This window comes from Eulemur rufifrons, chromosome 30, assembly GCF_041146395.1.
Source record: "Eulemur rufifrons isolate Redbay chromosome 30, OSU_ERuf_1, whole genome shotgun sequence".
NCBI lineage: Eukaryota > Metazoa > Chordata > Mammalia > Primates > Lemuridae > Eulemur > Eulemur rufifrons.
This window is the reverse complement of record NC_091012.1, coordinates 19,515,124-19,537,806: the sequence shown is the minus strand read 5'-3', so window position 1 is coordinate 19,537,806 and position 22,683 is coordinate 19,515,124.

Genomic DNA, 22,683 nt, shown 5'->3' with positions numbered 1-22,683 from the left:
GAATATTCCATATGCACTTGAGAAGAATGTGTAGTTCGCTGTTGTTGGGTGGAGTATTCTACATGGGTCTGTTAGGTCTAGTTGGTCTATAGCATTGTTCAAGTCCTCTATTTCCTTATTAATCTTTTGTCTACATGTTCCACCCATTATTTAAAGTGGTGTACTAAAGTCTCCAACTATTATTGTAGAGCGGACTATTTGTCTCTTCCACTCTGTAAATTTTGCTTCATATATTTTGGGACACTATTGTTTGGTGCATATATGTTCATAACTGCTATATCTTCTTGCTGACCTGACCATTTTTGTAAGTATACAAGGCCATTCTTTTGTGTTTTGTACAAGATTTTCACTTGAATTCTATTTTGTGTGATATTAGTGCAGACACCCAAGCCCTCTTTTTTTACAGTTTGCATGGAATATCCACTTCCATTCTTTCAGTTTGATTCTATTTGTGTCTTTGGATGTAAAGCCTACAGAGTAAAATCAGGATAAACCGTATACAAATGTTTAGAAGGGTTTTATATAAGAAGAAAATTATTTAAAAACTAGGAGAATACATAGGTGCATATTAATATGTTTTAGTGCCATCAACTAGATCAATCCTATTTTTATTCATGGCATTATTTTTACATTAAAAAATGAAATGTCTATATGAAACAATATAGTAAGAGTGTAGCCAGGAACATCCTGTGAGTGGAAAGTAATGACTGGAGACTAGTGGTGTGATCCATTAAAATGTATAGCAAAAATAATTCTTAGGACTATGACGTGTCACAGCTATAGCAGTATGTATTCCACAGAGAACGTTCTGGGGATATTTACAGCTCAATGGGAACGGGCTGATTTTTGACCTACTGTGAAACTTGGCAACAAACAAAGGTAAATTAGAGGCAACATACTGGGAAATGCACTTGCAATGTGTTTGATAATCAAAGGGCTAATATCTTTACTATACAAGAGCTCTCACACATCACTAAGCAAAAGCCAAACAACCAAGTGGAAAAACAGATAAAGGTAAGAACAGGCAATTCTTAGAAGACAGGTAGGAGTAATATGGCCCAGCAAAGAAACAAAAAGATGTTAGGCTTCAGTAATAACCAAAGAACTGCATATAACAACATTGAGAATTCATTTTCCCCCATTCTGTTAGCAAACATTAGAACGAATGAAGATGGTGCCACCATTTTGGTAAACAATTTTGCAAAGTCTCTCAGAAATTTAAAAGTCAATGTCTTCAGTCCCACAACTCAAATTCTTAGCTTTGTCCTTTGAAATGTCTGTACAACCACAAAGATGAGTAGACAAGAATGGTCATTGCAGCACTCTTTTTTACTTAAGCATATTATGGAAATACAAATATGTTTAGGCTACGTATACTGCCCTTGCCCCACCCAAGTCAGAGGTTTGAGCGTGTCCATACCCCAGACGCTGCGCACATGTACTCACCATCAAACTGGTTTTCACTGATCAACCCTTAAGTGCAGCATTCTTTAAAAATGACTAAAAGTCAGAAACAATATAGGTAAGCAGTGTAGCACATTATAATGCATCCATAAAATGGTTTACTGAAAGAATGAGGTGCATGGCTCTGCACACTGCTAGGGAGAAACGTCCACAATATATATATGTTAAGTGAAAAGAGGAAGCCACAGGGCAATGTATATAGTATCATCGCATGTGTATGACATGAACAAACTCTGCCTTTCAAGCACAGAAGCACCAACCCAGCCTGTTAACCATAGTTACTTTGTGTGTGTGTGTGTGTGTGTGTGTGTGTGTAAATGTTCAGTCTGCCATAGTCTTGTCTGCAGTGTTTGAATGATTTTTCTTGGGGTAAGATTATTTTGGGGATCAGCAGAAAACAATCAAGTTGGCTGCAACTGAAAGGACACTGGCCTGGTCTGGCACCTCAGCCCATGTCCTGACGTAGGTCCAGGGGGCCCTGCGCTGTTTGCTCCCGTTCTCCAGCTGCAGGTCCCTCCTACATGGTGCCTAAGAAGAGGCAAAAGCTGCCCGCCCAGTGCAACATGTCAGAAAACAGGACGCCGAGGTTCTCAGCTCCAGGGCCAGGCCCTGTTTGGTGACCTTGCTGGCTGAGATGCTCCCTCAAGCACCAAGCCACCCTCTCGCTCCTTGGGCTTCCCAACCTACCAGGCAGGTGGGCCTTGATTTTCCTGATGTCCTGGGGCAGACAGACCTATCTGCAGACACACAGACAGGTGGTCACAGACTGACTTCCGCACAGCTCGGCCTCACTGTGCAAACTGTGCTGGTTGTCCCGCTGCCCCGGGGCAAGGCGCAGCTCCTCCCCTCTCTCCCTCTAAGGGACTCAGCTCTCGGGGTGTCTGCACGGGGGCCTCCTCCACTGCCCCTGCCCGCCCCCGCGGTGCCCTGCGAGGAGCTGCGCTCTGGTGTGAGGTCTTGCCCTGGCGTCCCCGCTTCACCATGACTCAAAGTCCTCTACCTACCACGTGACAACCATTGTACATATTTGGGAAGACAGCAGTCAAGTTGACTCTGGAGGACTTGACTTAGAATTACAGAGTATTAGGGCCGTAAGGAACCAGTAGGATCATCTGCATCTGGGACTTGCATTTCCTCTACCACAAGCCTGGCCAGATGCTCCCAACACCTGTGCCTGAGCCCCCAAGGGCTGGAGAGCTCACTCATTCCCCAGGAATCCTGCTGGCAGAACAGGAAGGTCTTTGTGACATGGCTCTTTCTCCTTCATTTTCCTCTGTGCACCTTGGGCTCAAACAGAGTAAGTTCCGTCGGTCCCAACAGTCCCAGTGCCTTTCCATAGTCCACAGGTTCCCCCACATCTCAGCGACTCTTCTCGGCTTTCCTCCGTGGCCTTGACTGAAACCAGGTGCCTCCCAGGACACCGGCGACACCAGAGAAGGAAGCTGCTCCCATCCTTCAGGTTGGGGAGGTGGGGTTGGCATTCTACTCGCTTCCCACTGGGGCTTCCAGACACAACTCCCACCTGTCCTGTGAAAACTCCTGCTCCCCTCAGGTGGGACTGGCCTCAGCACTGCCTAGCTGTGTCACCCTGTCTCTCTCTCCTCATCCAGCTCTTTCACGGATGAGAGATAGAGACCGCTAGAAACATCTTGGCTAAAGGGATATTTGTCATAAAGCTGAGACAGGCAACCACGTGGACATCGATGTCAGGAAGCAAAGGAGGGCCAGATTTTGTGGGACCTGGTCCACAGAGCTGAAGGTCATGAGTGGAGTTGCCTGTAGAACACATTGAAGGCACATTCAATGTCCAGCCTGTTCCCCTGGCCCTGTCAAGCTAATAGGCATGTTCCAGCCTCCCCTGCAGCTTGGGGTGACCACGTGACATGGCTCTGCTCAATTTCTTGTCATTTCTCACAGCTAGGGCACAACTCGCAAGAGTTGTCTGTATGTACTCTCTGCTTCCTTCCTCTTGTCACAATCTCTCTGGAGCCTACTCCATTTGATAGCGTTTTGGCTGTTTTCTGTCCGCCTGATTTTGGCCACTGCCTCTTCCTCCCAGGCAAAGCCAGTGGGAAGCAGTTCCCCCGTCTCACCTGTCCTCAGGGATGCTTGCCAATCTTTGTGATTCAGGTCACCTGGTTGCTGTGTGAGCGGAGCTCTTTGACGTGCCCAAGGAAAGTGAATATTTTGTAGATTATCTGTTTGTTTTGTTGCTCTTGATTTGGGAGAAACATTGTCTAATCAATTGTTGGGCTTCTAAGACTGAAATAGATGGGCAATTACTCAGGCCCTACCTGACGTACAGAGCGGAAAGAACTCTAGGTAGGGAAAGCAGAGGCCCGAATTAGGGACTATCTTGATGGAGGTCCAAATAGAAACCGCTGCAGCTCTCCTTCTCCAACAATATGCAACCTGAAAGACGTAATGCATCCCCTGGGAGAATCACAGAGATCAGTGCCAACATCCAAGCCCCTAAACATTCGGGGAAGTTGATACCCATACAACACCCCACCTGTCTTTTGCAGAAGACAGATAACTCTTGGAGAATGACAGCATATTATGTCATGCTTACTCAGGTGCTGACGCCAGTTGAGGTTGTTTTCAGCATGCAACCATTACGCAGCTATTGTTCTGGCAAACGTCTTTCCCTCTATACCAGTGAGCAAAGACTGCTGACAATCAGAAGTTGTTTTCTCTCTCGATGCTCTCCTCTACGGAGAAGTATTCTCCCTTTATTAAGTTTACATAGAGTTGTCATTGCAAAGTGACTTACTTTTATGTAGCTTTAAAATAATTCCATGGAGTACTAATCAGCCGTAAACATCATGAACTAATACCCCTCGTACTGTCCTGGATGGAGCTGGAGTCCGTTCTTCACAGTGAAATATCACAAGAATGGAAAAACAAGCATCACAGGTACTCTCCGTGAAATTGGTACTCATTGATCAACACTGCGGCCAGGCACGGTGGCTCACGCCTGTAATCCTAGCACTCTGGGAAGCCGAGGTGGACGGATCGTTTGAGCTCACGGGTTTGAGACCAGCCTGAGCAAGAGCGAGATCCCGTCTCTACTAAAAATAGAAAGAAATTATATTGACAACTAAATATATATAGAAAAAATTAGCCAGGTGTGGTGGCACATACCTATAGTCCCAGGTACTTGGGAGGCTGAGGCAGCAGGATCACTTGAGCCCAGGATTCTGAAGTTGCTGTGAGCTAGGCTGATGCCCCGGCACTCTAGCGTGGGCAATAGAGTGAGACTCTGTCTCAAAAAAAACCAAGCAAACAAAAAGAAAACACTGACATGCGCATATGGGAGTAGCATTCACAGGGCGTCAGGCATGTGGGTGAGGGGAGCAGGGAATGGGTACGGTTCTCGATGTCAGGGTGTTGGGCACACTTGTTGGTCTGAGTTGGGTGGTGCAAAGGCAATGTATGTAACCAAAGCATTTGTACCCCCGTAATATTCTAAAATAAAACAGTAATTAAAAAAGGAAGAAAAAATGATTCCAAATACTTACTATGTCAGTGACTTAAGAACATGGAATGTAACCCCCTCCCACAAGAATGTTACATCACACCTTATCGGACCACACATGTGAGTTATAGGTAGGCCTCAACTGCTGGACCCCAAGACACACAGGAACCCAAGATTTTGACAGACGCACTGGGAGCTTAGGCTGTGGCAGGGCTACTCTCCGCCGGCCTTGGAGCGATTCTCTGAAGCCTCGCCCACCAGTACTGCGGCACTGCGCTACTCTCCGGCTTTCAGGGACCTTGAGTGACATCGTGCATCTCCACTGTGTGGGTCAAATCGTCTCTCCCAAGGACCTCTCCTAGAAAGGTCTGCCTCAAACCTCAATTAGACTTTATGTCCACCCTCAGTGAGAAACTAGACTTTAACACTTGGAGACTCTAGACAAAACTGGAACTCACTTACTATGGGGTTCAGGTGCCTCATCTACAGAGTGTGTCTCCTGTGAGATTGTTCTCATGCTTCTCCCCCTTGCAGCATTGTGGGGGAAAAAAGAATATCTTTGTGTGGAAATAAACCATGTGATTGGTGAGATCACGCTTCGATCATCTCCTCATTGCAACCATATAAAACACGTACAGCAAAGCACACATATCTCAAGTTGTGAAGCTCCATGAATTTGAACAACTTCAAAATGCTCATGTGACCAGCGCACAGATCAAGAGATAGAACACGACCAGAACCCCCAAGGCACCCCCAGTGTCCTCTCCCAGTCAGTACCTCCACCCTCGGGTAACCACTGTCCTGGCTCGATTAACTCTCGCCTGTTTTTCATTTAGAGGAATGGACTCATCCAGGAAGTACTCCTGTGTGTCTGACTTCTTTAACGCAACAGTATGTCTGTGGCATTCATCCGTGTTGTCCAGTGTTTCAGTACATTCGTTCTGTTTGTTGAGCAGCCTTCCACTTAATGAACACACAACTTATTCACCCATTCTATTGTTCACAAAGACTTGGGCTGTTTCCTCTATGTGGCTATTACAAAGAGTGCTAATGTGAAGTCAGTCTGGCCTATTTTTATTGGTCATCTGTTGCTGCATAGCAAATTACCCCTAAATCTAGCGGCTAGCACAACAACAAACGTTTGTTGTTTATGGGGGTCAGGAATTTGGGAGTAGGCTGGTCAGGCAGTTCCGGCTCAGAGTCTTACGTGAGGCTGCAGCGAAATTGTTGGTCAGGGCTGCAGCTGTAACCGCAGGACCGCTGCCTACTGGTTCAACTTCGGTGAGTGGTTTTTCAGTTGCGATGGACCCTCCAGGTTGGGAGACACAAGCACACACAGGCAAACCAAGTGTGCACAGTTGGTGACCCTGGAGCCTATTGGAACAAAAAGACTCAACTGCAGGCAGAACCCAAGTTCCTGGACGAAGGAGTGAGGACCAGATGAAGAAGTGAGTGCAACCGTTTTGTTGCAGTAAGAACTTAAGCGCCAAGGACCCGGCACCACCTCTCTGCATCATCCAATCAAGTCATGCCTGCTCCAATTTTCCTATCTCCCTCATCGTTACTCTCTACCTATAAAGCCTGCCCCCAGACCCCTGCTCAGGGAGGCATATCTGAGCATCGCCCCTGTCTCCTTGCCAGTTGACCTTGCAGGAAAGCCTTTTCTCTTCTTAAAACCTGCTGCCATGGTATTGGCTATGCACGTCTGGCAGTGAGACCACTGCTCGGTGACACAATCCCCTGAAGGTTTCTCTGGGCTCGCAGATCTGCATCCAAAATAGCTCACTCCCATGGCCACTGCGTAAGGCCTCAGTTTCTCACCAGCTAGACGTCATCCCATAACACGCTGCTGTCTGCACATTGACAGACTGATGCAAGAGAGAGACTGAAGCCGCAAGGCCTTTTATGGCCTAGTTTCCAAATTTGCCCACCGCTGCTTCTGCCATACGCTATTCGTTAGAAATGAGCCAGTGGGTCCAGCCCAGTGTCACAAGGAGGGACATTGAGCTCTCTTTCTCATAGGGAGGAGTATCAAAAAATTTGCAGACATATTTCAGAAGCTTATTTTTTTCATTGTCTTATCTGCAATCTTACAATGATAATTTCTTCAACTATTTCTCTTGACATCTTCTTGCCTCTTTTTGTATGGCTGGTTCTGTCTAGGCAGACTGACTGCACAGCTGGTATCGTGGGTCTTCCCTTTGCCTTTGTCCTGTTTAATTCTTAACCTGGATCATATTTCTTTCTGTTTACTGTTTCTTTTTTAAGTTGTTAATTTGTGAGTTAACTCAGGTTTATTGGGGTTTAATTTACATAGTATAATGGTCACCTTTTTAAAGTGTACAGACCTATGACTTTTGGCAAATGGATACCGTTGTACAACTACCAAAACAATCGAAATATGTAACATTTCCCTCATTCCAAAAGGTCCATGATGCCCCTTTGCAGTCAATCCCTTCCACATCTCGTGACAAGTACTGATCTTATTTCAGTCCCTACAATGTGGCCTTTTCCAGAATGTCATATAAATGGACTCATACCATATGTAGCCTTTTGTTTCTGGTGTCTTTCATCAAGCATGATGCATCTGAGATTCATCAAAGTTGTTGCAGATATCAGATTGTTCCTTTTGTTGCTTAATAGTATTTGTTTGTTGCTGCACATTTAGGTTGTTTCTAGCTTTTGGTGATAATGAATAAAGTAAACAAATAGAAAGATTAACAAAGAATGTTAGCAACTCATTCAGAGAAACAATACTGATGGCCAATTTCATCAATAACAAAACCAAATTAAAATGAGAATTTTTTTTTCTTTTTTTTGCTACCAGCTTCTTGACGATTTTAAATTTGACAACGTCTAAGGTTTGGGAAGACTTTAGTTGGAAACAAGGTCTCTTATAAACTATCACTTGGAAATTTACCTATCAACATTCATTTGGCTTTATTCTTTAAATTAAAGATAGGCATACCCTTTGACCCACCCTTGGGAATCTATCATAGAGAAACTCTTGAATAGGCAACACGGCAGAATGGCCAGCATCATCTGTTATGGTGAAATATTAGAAAGAATGTAAATGCATGTCGATTACAGAAAGGTTGAAGAAATCATGGCACATCTGTCCTGGTAAGATATCGTGCAGCAGTTAATTAAAGAAAGAGCAAGAGAGATAGCCAGATATTAATACAGAAAGAGATGAAAACAAGTCACAGATCTCTGCATATGGGCTTTGGCACATTCCTCTTTTTGCAGTGCACCCCCGCCATGTGAACGTGTGGGGATACACACAGTCACTACCTGGAATGAGCCACCTCCACTGTCAGGAAACCTCATCGTCGGACAACAGCATTGTAGAAACTTTCATCTCTTAAATTCCAGAGTGACGTGTCTGACTATTTTCATTAAGCATGTATTACTTTTGAAATAAATATTTTTACTTTGGAAACTAATAGTCTGCTCTGTTAAGGAAGAATCTTTCCTAGTCTTGTTCTTTTAAAACATTGGAAACGGTTTCTGCATTTGATGAAATGTCTGTGTGACCATAGAGGACATCTGTTGGTGTTTTCACCCAGCATCTGTTCCCCTTCTCCTGGCACCGGCGTCCTTATTTCCTCCAAGAAGCCTCCCTCCTCTCCCCTCAGCAGTGATGATTCTGGTGGCGTTGACTTCAGCCCTGATCCAGGGGTAGGCACGAGGCTCAGGCCTGGCCAGTCGGAACATTGCATTCCCCTGGCCACGGTGATCCCATCTAGGCCAGTGACACTTTGGGGGCCACCAGGGGGTAGGCTGGCTCTGGACAGAGGAGAAGGTGGAGCAGGAAGGCGGATCTCAGAGAACCGACTCCTGGATCCAGCCATGCTGGAAGCTCGGAACTGCCCTTGCAGCTTTCAGCTGCCCAGACCCAGGATTCCTTCCTGTGGCTGAAGCCAATGTGGACATTTTTGATTGTTTTTGTTTAATTTTTCCATGGCAATAGAAAAGTCTTGATCATGACTGAATTGAAGAACCGTAGTTTTATTTCTTATTTAACCTTCTGCTGTGATCTAAGGCTTTGGCCCTCCTTTCCTTCAGGAGAGAAACGGGCATGTCTCCTGCTAAGGGATTGACTCCTTGTTGATAAGCCATCAAGCCACATTATGGTAGAAAATGAAATCAATTAGGATTTTGTGGGTAAGGATCCAAAGAGGGAGGGGAGGGGCTGCAAGGTGGTAACTGGAGAAAAGGAACAAACAGAAGGGACGCTGGGACCATTTCACATAGTTCCCCAACCCTGGCCCACAATCGTAGGGTTACTTCACCCAGCAGGTGAGACTTTAGTCTGATTGTCCCTCCCTCACCCAGCAAAACCCAGAATTAGCCTGCCACCGTAGTCTCATGGATGGACTGCTAACGCTGACAGCTTTTAAACCCTACTTACTCTGCAGTATTCCCCTGGTCCAAACTGTCCCCTCTTACTCAGAGTCAAAGCCAAAGCCCTTACGGTGGCCTGCGAACCCAAAGCCATCTGACCCATTTCCTCTCTGGGCTCCTCACCTCCCACTCTCCCCCTTGCTCACTCTGATCCAGCCACGCAGGCCCAGGACCCCTCACCGTTTATGAAACACACCAAGCCCAGTCCTGCCTCGGGGCCTTTGCACTGCCTTTTTCCTGTCTGGAACTCTCTCCTCTCCTAGTGTTTTATCTGCCCCCCTCAAATGTCACACTCTCGGAGGGGCTTTCTTGGCCACACTATTTAAAATGGCATCCTGCTTCCCCTGCCCTCTCCTTGGTCCTGTCACCTCCTCCCCCTGCAGGGCCCAAAGCAAGGCACTAATGAAGGGGGCCCAGGTGTGCTGGGGCATCTGGTCCTGGAAACGTCCCACACGACACCCAATCCAGGGCTCAGCCCAGCAGCCCAGGCTTGAGCCAGCCGCTCGCTTGACAGGAGCGTGGCTGAGGACTGAGAAGCCCCCTCCTCACCGATGCCACCACCTTTAGCTGTTGCTGGACACCAGGCTGATGATCTGCTCCAGCTTCTGGCGCAACTTACGCTTTCGACAGGAGACATCGCGGTCCAGAGCAGTAAGAATCTGGGGGAGAAGGGTGCCCTGGAGCTGGGCTCTCGAGGAGGGGCCAGCTCCGCGGTTCGAAGCCCCCACTTCCCAGCCGGGCTCTTCCCTCCCACATGCCTCAGCCCCTCCCTCCTGCCTGGAGACCCTGTGCTCAGCTGACCCCCTCACCTCTGAACAGACCCACCAGCTTCTGGATGCCAGGGCCCCTCCAACTACAGAACGCTCTTCTCCGCCTCTCCGCACCTGCAGTGCAGGCCCTCCCGAGAGTGGTCTAGACTCGCTGTTCAAGATCCCCTCTTCCCACGCCCTCCTAATCCAACGATCTCAGCTTTCACCCTAGGAAGCTAGGGGGGGGAAAAGAGCAAACTAGCTCAAGAGAAGCAGAAGGAAGACATAATAAATAAAATAGCAGAAATCACTGAAACAAGTAAAAGAGTAATAAGGAATACTATGAAAAACTTTGTGATAATAAATTCAGTGACCTAGATGAAATGGAAAATTTCCTTGAAAGGCACATATTACTAAAACTGACACAAGAAGATAACAGGTTCTCTATGTCAATTAAAGAAAATGAATTCATATTTAAAAAACTCCCCACAAAGAAAACACCAAGCCAGGTGCTATATTGGCTGTTTCTATCAAACATTTAAAGAAAGAAACTGTTCAACTCTGACACCTTTTTTTTTTTTTTTTTCAGAAATAGACGAATGAGAGCAGTATTACTGGGAAACAAATTCAGACAAAAACATCACCAAGAAGACAGCTACCCAACCAACATTCCTTATGAGCATGATTTAAAAATAATTAACAAAAAAGTGGTAAATCAAACTCAATAATATATTAAAAATCTAGTGCACTAAGATCAAGTATGCCTTATCCCAGAAATGAATGGTTTAACAGACGAAATCAATGTCATTCACCAGATTAACAGAATAAAGGAGAAAATTCATATGATCATCTCAGTAGTTGCAAAAATAGCTCCTTTCACACAATTCAGTACCCATTCATGATGTAAAACAAAATCTCAGCAAACTAGGAATAAAGGGGAACTTCCTCAACCTATAACGGGTTTCTACGAAAAACTTATAAGTAGCATCATACTTCCTGGTCAAAAACAGAATATTTTCCCTGTAAGATCAGAAATAAGGCATGTTATGTCTACTCTCACCTTCTATTCCATAGGAGGTCACAGTCATTGAGATCAGGCAAGACACAAAGGCCGTATAAATTTGAAGTGAAGAATTAAAGTTGTCTTTATATGCATAAAACATGACCATGTGCACAGATAATCCCAAGGAATCTACCTAAAAACCATTAAAACTAATAAGTGAGCACAGCATAGCAAGGTCTCAACATACAAGATTAATACAATATTCATTGTATATATACTAAAAATGGCCAAATGGATAATACAATTTTTAAATATCATTTATAATACCAGCAAAATTAAATAATTAGGGATAAATTTAAGAAAATTCTTTCAAGTCCTATACATGAAAACAATGGGAGAAATGGAAGAAGACCTTCTTCTAGGAGAGATATGCCACGTTCATGTTCTTCTTATCAGGTTCAGAAAACTGGATATGGTTAAGGTGCCAATTCTGCCCAATTGAGCTGTAGATTCAATCAAAATGCCAGCAGGCATTTCTGTAGAAATTCATGAGCTGATTCTAAAATTCATATGGAAATGCAAAAGAACCTGCAGTTGCCCCAAAAGTTTGAATGAGAACAAAGTTAGCTGAGCTGCTAGATGGCGGACAAGAAAAACCACCAGCCAGAGTGTCTCTGCAAGAAAGACAGATTTTAGAAGAAAGTGAAAAACAATAAACAGGCAGACAAACACAGATCGGATGAGGGTCGGAAGGAAGGGTGCCTGAAACTACAGGAGACTCCACGGGAAGAAGCTGCGAAGGAGAACTGAAAGGATAAAGGGCCCCGAGAGGCTTGGAGACCAGTGACAAGGGTAGGTGGGGCGGTTAAATTTCCCCTCCTTTGCATCTCGGACTGCTGGTGGGCTGCTGAGCGGTTGGACAGACCTGCTGACACCAGCCCAGAGATGGCCGCCGCCAGTGAGCCTTGAGCCTGTTGCAGACAGGGCACCAGGCTCCCAGCTCCCGCGGGGCACCTCCCGTCCGCAGACCCCAGCTGATAGGCAGGTGCCATATTGCTTCATTCTCCCCTTCCCCTTCCCTACCATACAAGGTTTAAAAAAAAAAAAAAAAAAAAACAGTGTAGCCTAATTTAAGTCTTACTTTAAATACACAGTATTTAAGACAATGTGGGTTGCTGGGCACAGTGGCTCAGGCCTGTAAGCCTAGCACCTTGGAAGGCCAAGGCAGGAGGATCGCTTGAGCTCAGGAGTTCGAGACCAGCCTGAGCAAGAGTGAGATCCCGTCTCTACTAAAAATAGAAAAAATTAGCCATGCGTGGTGGTGTGCACCTGTAGTTTCAGCGACTTGGGAGGCTGAGGCAGGAGGATCACCTGAGCCCAGGAGTTGGAGGCTGCAGTGACCTATGATGACACCACTGCATTTTACCCAAGGTGACAGAGGGAGACTCTGTCTCAAAAGAAAAAAAAAAAGAGAGAGAGAGAGAGAGAGAGAGAGAGACAGCATGGAAGTGGTGCCAAGGTAGATGCATATATAGATCAATGGGACAAAGGTGAAAGGCCAGAAGCAGACCCACACACATAAGGTCCAGTGATTTTTGACAAAGGTGTCAAGGTAATTCAATGGGGGAAGGATGGCCTTTTGACCAGATGGGTTTGGAACCACTAGATACACTAGATACCTGTATGGAGAAAAACAAATACCTCAACACTGATCTCCTGCCAGACTCAAAGACTGAGTTAAAAGAGTCATAGCTCTACATGTAAAAGCTAAAACTATAAAAATTTAAGAAATCATAGGAGAAAATCTTTGTGGTCTTTTCAGAGGAAAATAATTCATATATGAATTCTGTATCAATAAGCATGTAGCGGAAAGGGAAGAAATAGTAAAATCGACTTCATCAACAAAAAAATGTAAGTCGGGCTTTGTCACTAGCTTGTTCATAATTGTAGTAGTTTCCTAGGGCTGCCATAACCAAGTACCACAAACTTGGCTGAAAACTACAGAAATTGTTTCTCTCACAGTTCGGGAGGCTAGAAGTCTGAGATCAAAGTGTCCACAGGGTTGGTTCCTTCTGGAGGCTCTGAGGAAGATTCCGTTCCATGGCTCTCCTAGCTTTCAGTGCTTGCTGGTAATCCTTGGTGTTCTCTGGCTTACAGATGCATCGCTACAATGTCTGCTGCATCACATGGCCTTGTCCTCTCCTTGTCTCTGTGTATTCACATGGCCTTCTCATAAGGACACCAGTCATTGGATTTAGGGCCCACCCTAAGCCAACGTCACCTCATCTCAACTAATTACATCTACAAAGACCCTATCTCCAAATCAGATCACATTCACAGGAACCCAGGGGATCGGACTTCAACATACCATGTCGGGAGACACAATTCAACCCGCAATGGTAATCCTCCGTTATTCCCGTCGCACTCAGAGCACAAGCCCTTATGCTGACCTCCAAGGCCCTCCTATACCATCTGGTCCCTGTCACCTCTCTGCCTGCTCTCCTGCTACTGTCCTCTTCACTCAGTCTGGGCCAGCCACACTTGTCTCCTCACTCTCCCTCACCTCCTTCAAGTCTTTCCTTCCATCTTTTCCTGACAATGAAGCCTACCCCAACCACCCCATTTAAAATTGAAAACTACTCCTGCCAGCAGTCTCTAGCCCTCCTCCCTGCTTTCTTTTACGCCACAATACTCACTACCTGCCAATACACTACATGATGTACCTATTTGTGTTGATAATTGGCTGACTCTCCCCGTTACTATGAAACCCCCATGGATGCCCGGCACAATGTCTAGCAATAAATGTTCCTTGAATTGTTGGACAGATAAAGTTAACACAGAAAATGTAAGAAAATAGCCTTCTAACCTACAGGTAGGGAAGGACATAGCTTAAAAATAGTTTAAATCTGACAGAATCAAACATAGTTTAAAACTGAGAAGGGACTGATAAAAAGAATATTTTTAAAAATCTCCTGCAGGTCCTCAAGAAGACAGCAATCCCCATTTTCCTTTTTTTTTCTTTTTTCTTTTTTTAGCCATTCAAATTTAGCAGTGGCTGGAGGGGGAGGTGAATAATCCCCATTTTTAAATGGGAAAAGCGTATGAATTGTCTATTTACAAAAGAACCCCAGAAAGGCCACAAGGATATGGTGGGAGTATGGACAGGTACAGTTATAGCAGAGAGGAATTCGGTACTACTGGGTCCAATTAAGTGTGTCCATCCCTAAACCCCAGCAATTCTGCTCCTGGGAAGTTGTCACTTGTCCCACAACAGGGTATACGTGAGGACGTTCATCAGGGCACTGTTTGTGGGGCAGAAGTTGGAGCCTCCTAAAGGTTCCACTGACTTGCACTTCTGCCCTTCTTTTAGACCCTTAGATGGTCTGGCTAATTCACGATCTTCCTCTCATGATGTAAGCATCTGCAGAAGTCATCAGCATGCTGGCCTGTTGCTCAGTATGTTCTCTGTGGCATCCTTCACGTATCTGACCAGACAAGCCATGCCTACTTTCCACTTTATTTATGTCAATCTAGTTATTCACGATGTTTTCTTCCCCCTAGTGGGGATGATAAAAACTTGTTTGCTAAACCTAAACCTGTAAAAACTTCTGCTCACAGCTTCATCTTTGCAACTTCTTCAGGGGAAACTGGAAGGAAGAACTCATGTAACCATCTATAATTGATGGTGAGCCACTAAGTCTCATTTAGCTTTCGTACCAGAGCCTGTCTGGGCCTTGCTGGTCCTGCTCCCCACTGCCCGTTACTCACAGGGTGGACTGGCCTGTTCTCCCTTTTCTCATGTTTATCTGTTACTCTGGTCTAAGTCTTAAGTGCTGCTACAGCCTCTGATTTAGCTTGAGAAAACGTGTGGCTTTAAGATTTGGATAACCTGAATCATTTACTCTCCACGGAGTTCACTGATACAGTTTACTCACACCTACTGTATATTCCTTTTTCATCCTTTTCCTATAGGTCTAGGTTCCCATCTGCAACCTTTGACATACTTCCTTTGACGTGTTTCAACTAAAATATTAATATCATCTTTATTACTCATAAAATGATTTGCAAGAATGTGACTCAGGCAGAAGAGCCAATTGAACTTGCTAACTCCCTTCTGGGCAACTAGACCCTGGGACAGCCCACCTAAGGGGAAGGCTGGGGCTTAGGACTGACACACTTGCCCACGTTGCTGCCTCCCACTGTCCGGGTCATTCCTGGTGACACTCATGTATCTGACATATCTGTTCTGTCACACGCACACACACACGCACACACTCTCAGATTCACTCTGTCATACTCATTCGGCCAAATGCTATGTCTCACATATCTATTATATTCCTGTGTTACTCTCTGTAATTCTTTCTCCATCACATTTATTCTCTTTCACACCCCATGTCTTTCGGACCATATCTGTGTCACATTCTCTGTGCTACACACTCTGTCACTGTTTCCGAGTCAAACTTTCTTCCTGCCACACACCCCATCCCTTTACATTTCTCTCTCAACTACAAATTCTCTCAGTTATACTCTTTCAGTCAGAAGTGTTCCCTGTCACACTGTCATACTCCCTCTGTTCCTCTCACTCTGTGAAATTCGCTGTCACACACACGCTTTCTGGCTCACCCTATCTTTGTCAGAATATATTTCTTCTCTCTCTGAGCCACACAGACTCTATCACCGTCATCTTCCCTTACACATCTCACTACAAGACAGAATCTGGCCCCAGTGCTTGGGGGAGCACCGTGGTCATCGTGGTTCCTGTGAGATACAGAAATCAATTGTCTTCTTAGATAAGGCTGGGGAAGAGGTGGGCTCAGTCCTTACACAGGGAGGCCCTGTTCCCAGAGTCCTCAGCTTCACATCTCAGTAAAAGGTCCTTTCAGCAGGGGCCAAGAGGCCACACTCCTCTGTGGTGGAATATGTCCTCAGATGCTGGCAACCTCAGAAAGAACAGGGATAATCCCGCTAGAGTATCCCCAAGATAAGGGCAGCAGGAAAGCTTCAGAGCACACTGGGAATTTGGGAAGGAATGCTGGGATGGAGGACTGGGATGATCCAAGACATGAGAGAGAGAGTACCTGATCAGGAATCAGAAGACTTGGGGTTTATTCCTGAACATCCCGCCAACTGGCCAAAGCTTGCAAATGAATAACATAACCTCCCTGAGATACAGTTTCCCCAACTGTCCATGTATGTGTGGGACAGGTTCAGCATTGGAGTTGGAGTTTAGAGGTCAGGACTTAAGGAGGAATGGGGCAGTGGGAGCAGAGGCCCCCTAGGGAGAGGTTCTGAGGGCAGGTGCTGGAATTTAGGGCAGGACACACAGCCCCAGTTTCCACCCTGAGGCCTGGCTTTCATCACCTGTCCCCTCCACTCTGCTGTGGGCATGGGCAGAGGTAAGAAGCGTGAAAGCAGCTGGGAAAGGATTAGCCCCGTCCTTCCACATCCTCACTAGACACCTGCCATCTGCCCCATCAGATAGCTCTGAAATGGTGCCAACTTTTCTATTTTAGTAGGCAGCCTTCAACTGCTTTGGGGCAAAGGATACAAGTTCTGTCAGAAAAGAAATCTATCAGAAAGCAGGAAGCAAGGAGGAGTCAATGCTCAGTGCCCTGCCCCCACTTCCCACCCAGTGGGATCATCACAGCCGAGGAGCTTGGTCAGAAAGGGTCTGGGGTCTGCAGAAGCAGACACGGAGGCTCTGGGAGTTTAAGAGCCTTGCCCAGGCCGGAGCCCCTCCTGTTGCAACAGTTGCGCCTTGCAGAGACACACAGCTCCCAGGGCAACGCTGCCCCCGCCCTGCCCGCCTCCAGCTGTATCTTTCCTGTTGATCTGACCCCCTTCCAGACACAGAAGTACACCAGCACCCAGCAGGCCAGCAGACACAGGGTCACCTCCCAGTTGAGGGCCCCTGGCACCTCCAGCCCCCCAGACAGCCGCAAGACTTTGTTCCTAGGAGAGGGAGACGCCATGAGGGCTGTGCTAGCAGGGGACGTACTAGGCCAATGGGATCTGCCCCGCAGTGTGCCTGGAGCCTGGGAGGTCCTGGCTGGCAGAAGGGGGTGGGGCCCGCAGCCAAGCCCCAGGCCCCAGGGCCTCCACCTTACTCTGCCCCCCCACCAGGGGAGGCGGGCACAAGGGAAGGGCAGTGACCCCTGCCACTGAAGGAGCAAGGCCCATCCCAGTCCCAGGCACTGGCCTGGGTGCTCCCCGAGGACAGGCGGGGACTGGGAGTGACTGCTCCGCATCCCGGGGCTCAGGTGATCGCGCAGGGGAGACCCTGGGATGGGACAGGCCAGGCCCAGAAGGAAGCACCCAGGTGCCTGAAGTCCTGAGCACCAGCAGGTTCGCACAGGCACAGTGGGGAGCCCTGCTCGCGCCCGCCCGGCTTTTAAGTGCACAACCTCGGAAGGGCGCCTCAGTGTTCTCCTGACAGCAACTGACAACGGGGGACTGGTCACCGGAGAGGTTGGCCCTGAGGACATGGGCACAGCCTTCCAGGCAGGTCCACAGAGCGGGCTGGGAGTGGTAGTAAAATCTATCTGGACATTTATTTGGCGGGCTGGGCGGGAGCCAGCCACATGCCCAGTGGCCTGACCCATCCAGGGTCTCCAGGACCACAACAGGGCCCTCGGCAGAAAACAATATAGATGTCTGTTTGCGCAGGTGGGCTGGACTCACATGTGCTCGAGGGGGCGGAGCTTTGTCAGGGAGCGCTTATTGGTCAGACAGCACGAGGCTGTAATTGGCCCGCAGGGGGGCCAGTTGGGCGGGAACCAATCAAGATCCCCATGGATTCAAAAGGCGTCTGTTTGCGCAGGCGTAGTGGGGGATCTTGTGGTGCATTGCTCACACAGAGGCGCTTCGTGAGGTCCGAGAGGACGAAAGGCTTCCAGTTCGGCTCTGAAGAGAAAGGCAGAGGAGCAGCAGTTATGCAGGCTCCCGAGGAAGGCACAGGCAGCACGGCTGGCACAGGGGTTGGCCAGGGTGGACCGAGTGGCCCCAAAAGTCAGGGTGGCCCTAGTGGCCCTGACAACCCTGGTCTCCCTGGTGTACAGGAAGGCCAAGGTGGCCCTGGAGGCCCCAGCAGTCCTGGTGGCCCCGGCAGCCAGGTTAGCCCTGGCGGCCCTGACAGCCAGAGCAGCTCTTCCAGCCCTCGGGGCTTGGGTGGCCCTGGCGCCCCTGACGGCCAGGGTGGCCCCGGCACTCTTGAGGTTCAAGGTGGCCCAGCAGGCCCAGGCGGTCCCAGAGTCCAGGAAATGATGGGAGCAGCAGCTGCAAGTGCCCCCCATGTTGCCTGGGCCGCACGTGTTTCAGGACCACGTGGAGACGCACCACCGGTGGCCTTAAGACCGGGAAGCCGACAGATGGTCATGTATCCTTTCCAGTGAGCTTTCGGGCCTGGTGGCCGGGGATGGGCCAGATGGCCTGTGCGGTAAGGGGGCCAGAGAGGGCTTTTGTGGACAGGGCATAAGGCAGCCTGCAGAGACAAACAGGAAAATAGAGCGGGGAACGGGTGTAGTCTGGTGGGAGGAGAGTTGATGCTTGAAGGGCTGGAGGGTGAGTAAGCAGGCCTGAAGGCGTTGGGGAGATGGGGCAGGAAAACTGAGTGGAGGAGGCAGGCCAAGGTGGCCCGAGCTGGCAGGACTGGGTCTGTGTGTGTTCAGGGGGTGAGGTTGCGTAGCCTGAGGGGCAGCCTGGGGTGAAGGCTGGCCTCTGAGCTGTAAGGAGGCCTGAAACGCTGGCAAATTCAGTAGCAGATGATGCTTTAACCATTTCCCCCTCAGCATCCTCACTGTGCCTTTCCCGTCACCCCTGGAGGCAGAGATGGCTCTCAGGTCCATGGCCTCAGATGCCCAACGCCACCAGCAGGTGGCAGTTCAAAGGAGTTCAGAGTGAATGGCAGTGCTCTGGCTGTGTCAGTTCTAGAAGGAGCCCAGGTGGAGGGTGGTGGCAAGTCCTCAAGGCAAAGAGCCAGTCTCAGCCCCAGGGACTCTGTAACGGATATAGGGAGACACCTAAGTGTTAGGTCTCAGGAGGGGTGTGGTGTACTGGGTGTCAAACAAAGTAATCACCTTTAAATTGCTTTTCTCACCTCACTTTTAGAAGATGGGCTGCTGAAGTCACTGGGCTCCTCCGGATTTCCATCAGCTCCTTCCTGGACCACCTGTCCTTGGTGATGGGGAACATTCAGCGCATTGGGCCTCCCTTTCCACTAAGTCTTGGCTAGGAAAAGAAGGCTGAAACCTAACCTTGTGACCCCTACCAGGCAAGGCATAGGGAATTGATTCCTGCAGTAGTTGCCACTTTATGAAGGCCTAATTTGTTTGCCTGCATTGTCTTTTGTCTCTCACTGCCCAACTGCATTGTTTCTCTGTTGCTTTAGGGGGAGCTGATTAAATGTTTGTTGCTGCAGAAAATAAAAAAGCTACTGTTCTGTTTCTGAGTTTATTTTCAGCCACTGTTCCTCTAGATGTTCTTATCTTTCTTTTCCTGCTTGGGGGCGGGGTGTCTGGAATTCAGAGAGTAATACAAATTAATTGAAGAAAATTTAGGAAACCAGTAAGTTAAACTCTGTCCTAATGTTCAGCTTTAAGTACTGTCAACATTTTGGAATATTCTTGTAATTTTATTCTTCAATTTATGCGTTGACTATATAGCAATAATACAAACATATATTTTGCAACTTTAACCCTAAGTTTTACTGATATTATTACTTTCTTTTTGATACAGAGTCTCACTCTGTTCCCTTGAGTAGAGTGCCATGGCTTCAGCCTAGCTGACAGCAACCTCAAACTCCTGGGCTCAAGCGATCCTGCTGCGTCACCCTCCCAAGTAGCTGGGACTACAGGCACGTCCCATGGCCCCCGGCTAATTTTTCTATATTTAGTAGAGACAGGGTCTCGCTCTTGCCCAGACTGGTCTCGAACTCCTGAGCTCAAGTGGTCCTGCTGCCTCGGCCTCCCAGACTGCGAGGATTACAGGTGTGAGCCACCATGCCCGGCCTCTAAACGTATTCTTGAGCTCTGTTCTTGAATTCCGTCAAGTCACCTCAAAACAGTTTAATCCTTACATTCTTTGCTTTTTAACATCTGCTAGGTGGGATGGGAGCAGTTTTCAGTGTAGGATTAATTTTTCCCACACTATTAAGGTTAGCTACTTCTGTGTCACTTGCCTGATGCCACCGGAATTAGGAGTTTTTTTTTTTTTTTCCTTGCAAGGTGAAACCACAGCAGAGTTTGGAGTAGGACTAATTTATTTCCCAACTACTGGGGCAAGATCCTTCTGAGTGTTGCTGCATTAGGAGATTTTTTATTCTGGCAGGAGGGACAAAGTGCTCTTCCTGGTCCTCCTTGGACACTGAGCATAGTTGCCTTTAACCCTGTCTGGTGGCCCTTTCCCAGGCCTAGGGTAGTTCCTCCACGTGCGCGTGCTGATCCATGGTCTGCTGAATACTCCAAGGGGACCCTCTGTAGGCTCCCAGGGTTCTCTCTGTCTGCAGCTCTTGATCTATAGTACGCCGGACTTTGGTCTGCTTGTCCCTCCGTCTCCCAGCAAAGACTGGAATCGGCCTGCCGCCCAGGCCTCACAGATGAACTGCTGAAGCTGCAGGGCTGCTTTGAAACCCCAGTCAGGCCCCTGTTCAAAACCCTCAAATGGGCTCCCCTCCCATTCAGAGTCAAAGCCAAGCCCTTACCATGGCCTAGATAATCCAGTGTGGCCCATTTTCTCTCTGGTCTCAGCCACTCCCACTGTCCCCCTTGTTCAATCCACCCCAGCCCCACTGGCCTCCTCGCCCTGTGGGAAACACACCAGGCCCACTCCCGCCTCAGGGCCTGCGCATTGTCCTTTCCCGTCTGGAGCTATTGCCCTCCGGTTTCACCTGGCCCCTCCCTGATCTCCTGCGGGTGCTCCTCAACTGTCACCTCAGCAGCTACAACCCATACTCTCTGGGTTATGGGTACACTTACAACTTTCACTAAAATGGCACAAAAGCAATTTATGAAATGAGAGCGTGCGTATTCCCATGTTATTCTGAAATGACATTTTAGAAAACGTCACCCCGTCAGAAAGTCTTTTCTGGCCACTGTGTTTAAAATCGCATCCCGCCTACCCTGCATTATCTCCAGATCCTAGAACAGTGCCAGCCTGGCACAGAGTAGCCCCAGACCAAATTGATCAGACCGTGGTCCCTCTATCACCCAAGTCTTTTTTTTTTTTTTTTTTTTTTTTTTTTTTTTTTTTTGTTGAGACAGAGTCTCACTTTGTTGCCCAGGCTAGAGTGAGTGCCGTGGCGTCAGCTTAGCTCACAGCAACCTCAGACTCCTCGGCTTAAGCGATCCTACTGCCTCAGCCTCCCGAGTAGCTGGGACTACAGGCATGCGCCACTATGCCCGGCTAATTTTTTCTATATAGATTTTTAGTTGTCCATATAATGTCTTTCTATTTTTAGTAGAGACGGGGTCTCGCTCAGGCTGGTCTCGAACTCCTGACCTTGAGCAATCCACCCGCCTCGGCCTCCCAGAGTGCTAGGATTACAGGCGTGAGCCACCGCGCCCGGCCTACCCAAGTCTTTTTAAATGCCATTCTCTTGGCCCAGAACACTCCTCGCCTGCCCTGGCTTCCCTCCTTCGCCCTGCTCTAACAGGTTAGGATGCGAGGTGGGTTGGTGCATCATGTTGGAGATACACCAGGACGGTAAGGAGCTGTCCAATTTCTAGGAGTCAGGTATGATCGAAACCACTGGAGGGTTTTAAAGAACAGTGTAGCGACATGATCCACCTTGTATCTTAGCAGGATCTCTCTGCCTCTGATGCTGAGAATAGGCTGCAGGGAGCCAGGGCAGAAGCAGGGAGACTGGTACCCAGGTGAGACGCGATGGTGCCCTGGATCTGGGTGGGGGTGGTGGCGATGAGGAGCAGGGAGCAGATTCTTCATGTATCTTGGAGGTAGAGCCACCAGGATCTGCTGACGGGCTGGATGTGGCCCTGCACCTCCTGAAATGCTCGGGACCCTGCAGTGAGTTACCCTTTCTCACAGAACGGGGGTCCAACTCATCCAGAGTCCGACGGGTCTGCCCACCTGTCCCAAAGATACAGCCATGTGCCGACTCCAGTTTCCCAACATTTAATTAGGAACACAAATTACAGGAGCAAAGGAAAACTCATGCAACTGAAGAGAGAATTGAGGTCTGGGACCATGAGACGGGGCCAGATCCCTGAGGCGAGGCAGAAGACATGGAGCAGTAAGGCACTGCCGCCTCGGCCCCTAGGGGCGGGCGCAGGACAGGACAGCTGAGAAGGAGGGGTTCCAGGGCAAGTGTGGACCACACGGGAAGTTTGGCAGTAGGGCGGGGAGAAGGAGCATCCCGGAGCCCTGGGTCAAGCCTGGTTATAGACTTCCGGGTGCTCGGAGAGAAGGGCCCCGTAAGAACGTACAGGCTGCCCCCCCAGGAAGTTTGCAGGGGTCACTTTTGCTCAGCTGCAGGGGGGGGCTGTAGGTAGGGTGATCAAATATCTTTGGCTATCTGTCCTCCTAACGTCCGGTGTTCTGGGCTTTCCATGGGCTTCACCTTAGGGGCA